An 8,968-nucleotide genomic window follows, 5' to 3' on the forward strand; every position below is an offset into this window, starting at 1 on the left:
GTTTTTGAGCTTTACAGGAAGTCATCTGTGGTTCATTTCAGGGTTATTATAGTTGTTTGTTTACTATAACTAAAACTAAAACTATTAGAAACATTTTGTTCATTGAAATAAAGCTGGACTAAATTAAAATATATATTAGATGAAAAATGTAGAAGAACCACAAATACTAACTAGAAGCTAAAACTGAAATTAAAAACAAAGACAATTTAATAGTAATTTATATATTATTTTCTTAATTTTATATACAGTATATATATATATATATATATATATATATATATATATATATATATATATAAAATATAATTAAACTAGCAAAACATTAAACCTAAAATAAAATTTAATTAAATAAGACACATAAATATACATATACTGTAGATATGTGTGTAAATGACAAAAGCACATTACAAATTTACAAAAAAATAAATAAATAAATAAAATAGAAAATAGTTGTATAAAACTCAGTATAAAAAATCAAATAAAAAAATCTTCGAAATGCATTCTGAATGCATTAATCAACAACCTTCTCTTTCAGTATGACTAGTCATATATTGGCAGATATCGGTAATCTCGAGCTCAGAGACCCATGAAAACATTGTATTTACTAAGCAACTCTCTGGCTTTTCGCGCACTGGTCATAAGCGGCATAAATCGCGAGTTTAGTGCGTATGTGACATACATAGAACACATACCACACAAACAAAGAGTTACATCATGCTGTTGCATGGTTAATCCGATCAAGGCCAGTCTTTATGCCTTTGCTATCTTCAGCAAATGCCGCCAAAAGTGGCAAGTAAACCATTTAACAAGAGTCTAAGAGAATGATTACAGAACCAGGACCGGATACGATTTCACACTGCTGGATGGCTCAATCGCATCTCTCAAACAGGCTTAAAACTGGAGAAACACTATAGGGCATCACTTTTTTGCAGTTTTGTAAATATTCCATTCCAAAGGATGTCGGGCAAGTAACTTTTGAGTTGGCAAACTGGATTGTGCATGCTTTGTAGAGCACGTCACAACAATATGGCAGTTGACAAGTCAACTGATCAAGCTGACAAGAAGCCTAATATAAACAGTAATCACTGGGTTAAAGATGGTGCCGTTTTGTAATCAATGGTTCTAAACTGGTTTTGTCTCCAGATTTATTAGTCATAAATATTACAAAAAAACTGCAAAGGCCCAACAACATGCAATATCATTACAAAAAATTAAATGTGTAATTTGGCTTAGATGTTGAAATTCTATCCTTCAGAATTCTATCATTCTATTAAAGTTCTATCCTTTGCTTATTTTCCCAAAAAGCAAAAACACTGTGGCTACCTTAAAAATCACAGCAACACTGATTCAACCAATGGCATGACTTTGGGGGTGGGACTATCTGTTTGTCCAACCAATGGCAGATAGGATGAAAGTACAGTTAAATCCGTTTAGAAACATCATCAGAAAATCATTATTTTTTTTAAACTTGTTTAGTATGGTGTGCATTGCTGCCATGTACACATAATTTTTTCCATGATGTTATGTCATTAATATATTTTCTCATAATAACAAAATACTATGTCATTAAAACGATATAGTTTTCTTGTTAAAATGACGTATTTACTTGACGTATTTATTGACGTAATAAGATGTTATGTTGTTAAAACAATATATTTTCTTGTAATAACATATTATGACAAAAACAATGTTTTTTTCCCGTTACAACAAGATATTATATTGTTAAAATCATACTGTTTTTATTATTATATCATATTGCATACTGTTTACATCTCATTATTATAAGAAAATATTTTGTTTAAATGACATAACATTTCATTATTACAACATAAAAAAAAATAAGTATGTGGCAGCAATGCACCCCCATAGTATAGCAATGCTAGTGGCAGAAATTACACACGTCATCTTTAAAGGGATAGTTCACCCAAAAATGTAAATTCTGTCATTAATTACTCACCCTCATGTCGTTCCAAACCTGTAAGACCTTCGTTCATCTTCAGAACACAAATTAAGATATTTTGATGCATTCCGAGAGCTCTCTGACCCTCCCATAAACAGCAAGTATCCTTTCATGATCAAGGCTCAGAAACGTAGCAAGGAGATCGTTAAAATAATCCATGTGACATCAGTGGTTCAACCGTAACTTTTTTCATTTTTGGGTGAACTATTCCTTTGACATCATATGAATAGTAAAGTGAACAATTTTCTAAATGCATGCATAAATAAATCCAATCAGACCTGCAAACACATTGCTCTAACAGTTAACACCCCTCTTGCTAAACTGTAAGTTCTCATTTCCACTACAAAACTTTAAACTTGGGTTTAAAAAAAAAAAAAGTCCACGTACCCTCCAGTTTATTAAATCCTCAGGAATTATCTTTTCCTGACAGAACAAGGTTTGTCTAGTCTCAGTTCACTTTTTTGCCATCCATTCCTGGATTTAGCCAGGCAACTCTCCTGAAAGCACAGAACAATTGGTAATGCAGGGTGATGGCAATGACTGGAGCATTGTCTCAGGGGACAGCCAGTTTCAATAGGCTCGGAAAGGCAATCCAAAAGGTGCAGATGACAATGGCTTTGTTGCTATTTATGCAGAGCAGATAGCCGGGCATTGAATCAGGCCTCCCCAGAGCCACCAGAAAGACCTCTGAGAACATACAAACCAGGTGATAGTAGGGACATATGCTGTGGTGGATCCAGCCACTTCAGAATGGAAGCCAAAGAAAGTTTGGCTATCAGGTGCAACAGAAAACAAAAAAAGACATGGACGGTGGTTAGGACACATTTCTTCAGCCATTTTTCTGAACTTGTTCCTCAGAAGCACCAGTAAACAGTCAATGGCATTTCATTTAGAAAAAAGAACTGTTGTATAAATGCAATATCACACTTGTAGTCATGTGATATCACTATATATCTGCATGGCTCTGTGACTACCTACGGCCAAATCACAGCTATGCTCATATAGAGCGATATCACATGACTACGAATACACTTACTATATATATATAATACAGTTATATATAAATTTATACATATGTTTTCAAACTATTAATATTTTCAATACATCTATGTTTTCTTTTTTAATAATTGACCATTTTGGTAATATTCAATATATATTACTGTATTAGTAGTAAGCCTGGAACACACTACACAATTTTTGCCCCGATTTTCCACCGATTTAAGTTGACGCTAGTTGCCGAGAATCAGAGCCAATCTGCAGATTTGTGGTGACAGATTCCATAGAAAATCGCATAGTGTATGATGGTCACAGACTCTGATTTTTGAGCTTCAGACTATGATTCCATCCATTCGGAAAGATATCAAACATGTTTAATATTTTCAGCCGATTTTAGAACACATATTGTTTTCATTTGTCAAGCATCTCCTAGCAACAATGCGCATGTTTCAGAGTGAATTTGTTGTGATCGGAACGACTTCATCTAAGTCTGCTAGTGTATGATCCTCCGTCATTTTAATACATGAGGGCCAGCTTTCCTCTGTCACTATTTACAAAGTCAGTAAGTGTATGATGCCTAGTGTCTTAAAAATCTGTTCAGATTTTAAAAATCATGTAGTGTATTCCAGTCTTTAGTATTTATGGAATATTTATCCATCGCACTGTCCATAAGTAAGAATCCAATCTATCTATCCATCCATCCATCCATCCATCCTACGCTTAATGTGTAAATGTATTTTGCTACCATGTTGCAATAAGGTAAAAACAAAAGCAATGTATTGGTGGAAAAGTTACTTATTGTTTGCATAATCTACTCCACATTTGACTTAATAGTGATTCATTCTGAAGTGCGAAACATGTTCCTTTTAAGCTTATATAAGTCAAAACATAGAGATAATGCTTCTTTTTTATATATACAAAAAGCAGAAATAAAACAAGAATTAAACCATTTCTGCATATCAGCTATCAGACACTTACAAATAAATGGTACCTTGCATTTGTCATTAAAAGTTTGTTTAATTCTATTTCATCTCTAATAATGTACTTTTAATATTAAAGGTTATTTGGTAAAACTTTAGATTATGGAACACATATTCACTATTAAGTAAGAGTTTTCCCTCAATAAACTCCTAATTTGTTGTGTATTGATAGTGAGTAAGGTAGTTGCTTGTAGCAGTTATGTTTTGGAATAGGGTTAAGAGATCTAGAATATGGTCATGCAGAATAAGGCATGAATATGTGTTTTATAAATACTAATAAACTGCCAATATGCATGCTAATAAGCAACTAGTGAATAGTGTTCCCTAAATGTTACCGGTTATGTTTATAGCAGTGTGCCTTAATTCTTTCATTTAGTCTATAGAGAGAAACCAAACCTCAACCAAAGATCCAAGATTTATTGATGATTAAATCTAGATGCTTCCAAAAAATGAATAATTTGCATGTACAATACAATTATTTATGACTTCAGTGCCCTTACAAGTAAAAGGCCGTTCATGCATCATAACAACACACACATTTTGCCAGGTGTTTTTGCTAAATGTATTCACCAGTTTGATCGGCACACACGCACACTCTCATTGTTAGCTTTAGCAAAGGCTAAACTATTTGACACTTGCCAAATGGCGTTTGAGCTGACGTTAAACGCGACGCTAGCCGACGTTAATACAACACTACTCAGATGAAGGCAAAGTGGTAAACAGCGGTGCTGGCTGAATAAATGTTTCCTCATAAACAGCTCTAAAATATATCATCACCAGCAAGCACACTCTTATATTCATAACATCCATATTCATCCATTTGGGAATGATACATTTGCTTGATCCTCTGTTGTCGGTCTTAACGCTGGCAAAAGTGCTCTATAATTATTGCTCTCGGCACCAGGCTGAGACAAATAAAAGTTACATCGCAGCTGCATTAACATGTGAATGCGGCTTACAGAAGCGCGCGCGGTAAACTGCTCCACCTGGCTCGCGACAAACGTCCTTGTCACAAAGTCCACCCACCGCACTGGCTTCCGCTGAAAGGCCTCCTGGGGGACTTCAGTGACCATTCACTATGTTTTCTCTTTTCCCAAGCACCTGTGACTGTTTTTGTGCTTTCCCATTTTTTTCCGGCTTTGTCTCTCTCTCTCTCTCTCTGCCTCTCTCGTTTTTTTTTTTGGCAGGGCCCTATCATTAGGGAAACACTTTCTTTCAAAAGGAATTGTCGCTGCTAACAATGCTGTTTGTGTGTTTACTAGGAGAAACAGGCCTCCGAACGCATCCAAAAAACATGTCACGGTCAATAACGGCGGGAGAAGGTAGGTTACGGCGGTCACTCCTTGCCTTTCTTGGGCAGGTGCAGTTGGAAAGACTCGCCTCCTCTGCCGCTTCCGAAGGCTCATCCGGCTTCTCCATGGTCCTGGACCTTGGAGAGCTGCTTTGCCATTTTCCAAAGGAGTTTGGCACAATGGCTTTGTCCCCTCTTTTCATTGTGTTTCTGTAAAACACATTTGCAGCATGACTCTCCAGGTTTATCCCTCTTGTGAGCCATCTACCCCTTTTTTCTCTTTCTGCTTCCACTAAACCTACGCTCATCTCGCCAACCTGGAGTAACGGAGAATTACGCGATTGTGCGCGCGTAGTTTTTTTTTTTCCCTTTCCTTCTTCCACCCTTCGCCATGGCTATTTGCGCTTTCCCACTTATGCCATCTCGATTGACACTCGGCTAACTGCTAGACTGAATGCAGCTTGCCCGAATTTGGCCGCAAATGGAAAAACGAGGACGGAAAAGGGGGGGCGAATAAATATGCAGATTAAAAAGTAAACATTCTCCAAGAGAGGGAAAAACAACCACATTTTCATATTTAATCCAACTTAGCAGAAACAAAAATAACACATTATGCCCTAATTGGGTGCCGTGTAGTCCACAAATACTATTACAAGGCCGATCAGGATTAGCTCTGCTACATACCTAGTTATCTATTTCGGAGTGCCAAGACTGCAAGCAGTGGGCAACTAAATTTCAAAAGCTGGCAAATCCAGTTGTCTCCTAAATACAGAAAGTACTTAAATCCGGAGCTAACACAAGAGAAAGAGGGATAAAGGGTACTCTGCATATCACCAAAAAGCTTGTGCACTTTGCAGAATCACTGGCTAGGTTAAACAAATATGCTAAGCAGACATCAAAACAATCCTTTGATCTGCAGCCTAGTTTCCGGAGCAGCGGCTAGGCTCCTGTTGTAAATAACTTGTATAAATCTGTACCGTTTGCCTTCAGGTAATTTTACCAAAGTGCCAGGAATTCACAAGGAGAGATCAGATAAAAACCGTATCAATTATTTACCCACTACTACACGTTCTCACGTGGCTAATGATCAAATTATTAGCGTCGGCGAAGGATAAAAACACGGCGGCTTACGTACCTCCGGCAGCCCGGGCAGGTCCGGCGGCAGCCAAACGCATTGTCGGGCGTCATACAAAAGAGGCTTGAGGAATCCGAATGCAGGGAAGCTATGTAACTTGCTGACTAACTTTGTCCTCTGTTTTGATGGAGAACACAATGGAAAACGCTGTCCATTCAAATCGGCCAGGGGAACAGAGGGGGCCGTGTGCCTGACTACCATCAGTGCCCTGATAACAGCTCTGAGGGCACAAGCGCACTGGCACCGGGCGACACCACACCACTCACGCCCAACAGAACAACTTTTGTGCTGTTGTCATCCTCCAGAAGTTTGTCTTCTTCTGCAACTAGTTTTTTTTCCCTTCCCTCAGCGGCTGCAAAGTTGTACAGTTGTGCTTTTGATTCGAACAGCTGCCGTTCCTCGGCTTCTGCTTCCGCTCGGTTATTGCCGATATAGAGGGCCTGTTGTCTACTGAAAGAGTCAAGTTTAGTGGTGAAAATGTACTTTTTAAACTCACATTGAAAATGTAACTCAATTTGACCTTTGCTATGATCTTTGAAACATCTCTGTTCATTCCAAGTCCATTTACCCAACATTCAGCATTGTTTGCACATTCACATAAAGTTTCTTTATTAAACTCAATAACTCCCTTGTTTATCAGCTAACCAAAGATAAAAAAATTGTAGTTTAGATGACGTTTTGGTTTGACATTTGCTTATTCATTTGTATAAATAATTTCCCACATTTTGGTCTATACTTTGCGCTGTCCATATAAACCGCTAAAAGAAAAAAAAAACTTGATTGTCTTGACATTCAATTTAATCTTATTCATGCACACAGAGCTGGGTAAATGTTAAAGGATACCATACACTAGTCTATTATAACAATACCAGTACTTTTGACCATTTTTACTTGACAACGCAGTGTTCATGGGTTCATGCAGGTCATATGATCTTCAGACTTTCAGTAACACCATTACATATGCAGTACCATTCATATGTTTGGGGTCAGTAAGATTTTTAAATAAATGCATTTTATTGAGCAAAAATGCATTACATTGTTAAAAAATTTGACTAACAATTTTCTATTCATCAAAAAATCCTGAAAATAAAATCATGGTTTACATAAAAATGTGAAGCAGCACAACTGTTTAACATTGATAATAATAGGAAATGTTTCTTGAGCAGCAAATCAGCATATTAGCATGATTTCTGAAAGATCATGTGACACTGAAGACTGGAGTAATGATGCTGAAAATTCAACTTTGCATCACAGGACTAAATTGCATTTTAAAATATATTTCAATAGAACAATTTAACAGTTATGTTAAATTGTAATAAAATTTCACAATATTCCTATTTTTACTGTATATATTTTTGATCAAATAAATACAGCCTTGGTGAGCATAAGAGACTTAATTTAAAAAATCCAACCCCAAACTTTTGAATGATAGTGATGATAATTTGATGAATGATAATTTTATTAAAATATTAATTGTTACATGATAAACTACTGTCTTTGGGCCCCATAATTATATATTTGTCTACTGTACTAATACTTAATTCTTTCCACTGAAAAAAAAAAATGATTAATTGAATTTACTACATTTTTTAAGGTAAGTGGTTGCAATCAATTTATTTTAGCTACATTTAAATAAACAAATTTAGATTACTAAATTTCAACATTTTTTTATTTAAATGTAGTTAAAATAAATTGTTTGCATCCACTTACCTTAAACTTTTTTAGTATCATTTGTTTCAGTGTAGTTGTTATTAGTTATTTCAAATCATACTTTCTCATAAAAAGTCACAATATAGAATAAAAATAAACTGAATTCAGGTCATAACATGTAAATATATTTCCCCCCCAAGCTTAAATCCCAAAGCATCCTCTATGCAAATGCATCATGACACACCAAGCAGGAAAAGACAAAATACCACACGGGATGAAGTAATACTAATAAAAGAAGGGGGAGAGAGAAGACAGGAATACATTTGTTAATTTCTGCTGTTGTATAAATGTAGGAGATGAGAGCGCTGGTCTGGGCGCTGTGCATATGCATCGGGGGGCTAAATTGTGAAATGACAGATAGAGATTCTGGGTGTGATAGTGTGGAATGACTAACTAATAAGAAGGATGCGTCGGTCTGTTAGCGGAGAGAGGCATTAGCACTCTGGCTGTCAATCAAATGGCGGGATGCGGGGGCTGGGTTAGGGTGGGCTGGTCTGGGGTGGGGGTGGGGGGGGTGTCTAAACAATTATCATTTGCACAAAGACCAGAATTGTCAAGATCACACTCATTTTGGCACTCTCAAACAAGCCAACTGATTATAAACCGTTTATATTTTCTGAACTAAGAAAACCTCAGTGCTTACCTTTAAAAAAAATGATGCTAGGATGGTTGCTTAATTGTTGCTAGTCAAAAGATCCCATCTATACTTCTATGTTATATTTTGGACCCTATATACTCAGGATCCTCCTTCAGTACAAGTATACACTCAAAAATAACGCTTCTCTATTGGTATTGATGGTTCCATGAAGCAGCTTTAACATCTATGGAAGCTTTCCATTCCACAAAAAGGTTCTTTATAGTAGAAAAAGTTTCCTTACATTTTTTAAAAATGTTCT

The 8,968-nt window shown here is 36.2% G+C and overlaps 1 protein-coding gene across 7 annotated transcripts in view; it reads right to left on the reverse strand.

The window, feature by feature from the left end:
* The window catches only part of st18 (ST18 C2H2C-type zinc finger transcription factor), a 65,900-nt gene extending 59,449 nt beyond the window's left edge, over positions 1-6,451 (reverse strand). For 3 of the 7 annotated variants that reach the window (XM_058765104.1, XM_058765101.1, XM_058765103.1), the window contains exon 1: positions 6,363-6,451. The gene's annotated coding sequence lies outside the window, so the exon portion shown is untranslated. Of the gene's footprint in view, positions 1-2,347; positions 2,827-6,362 lie in introns of those variants that run through there. The other 4 variants (XM_058765096.1, XM_058765105.1, XM_058765094.1 and 1 more) reach the window with 2 other exon arrangements.
* Positions 6,452-8,968: the final 2,517 nt, after the last annotated feature.

The sequence above is a fragment of the Onychostoma macrolepis genome, chromosome 24, assembly GCF_012432095.1.
Source record: "Onychostoma macrolepis isolate SWU-2019 chromosome 24, ASM1243209v1, whole genome shotgun sequence".
Taxonomy (NCBI): Eukaryota; Metazoa; Chordata; class Actinopteri; order Cypriniformes; family Cyprinidae; genus Onychostoma; species Onychostoma macrolepis.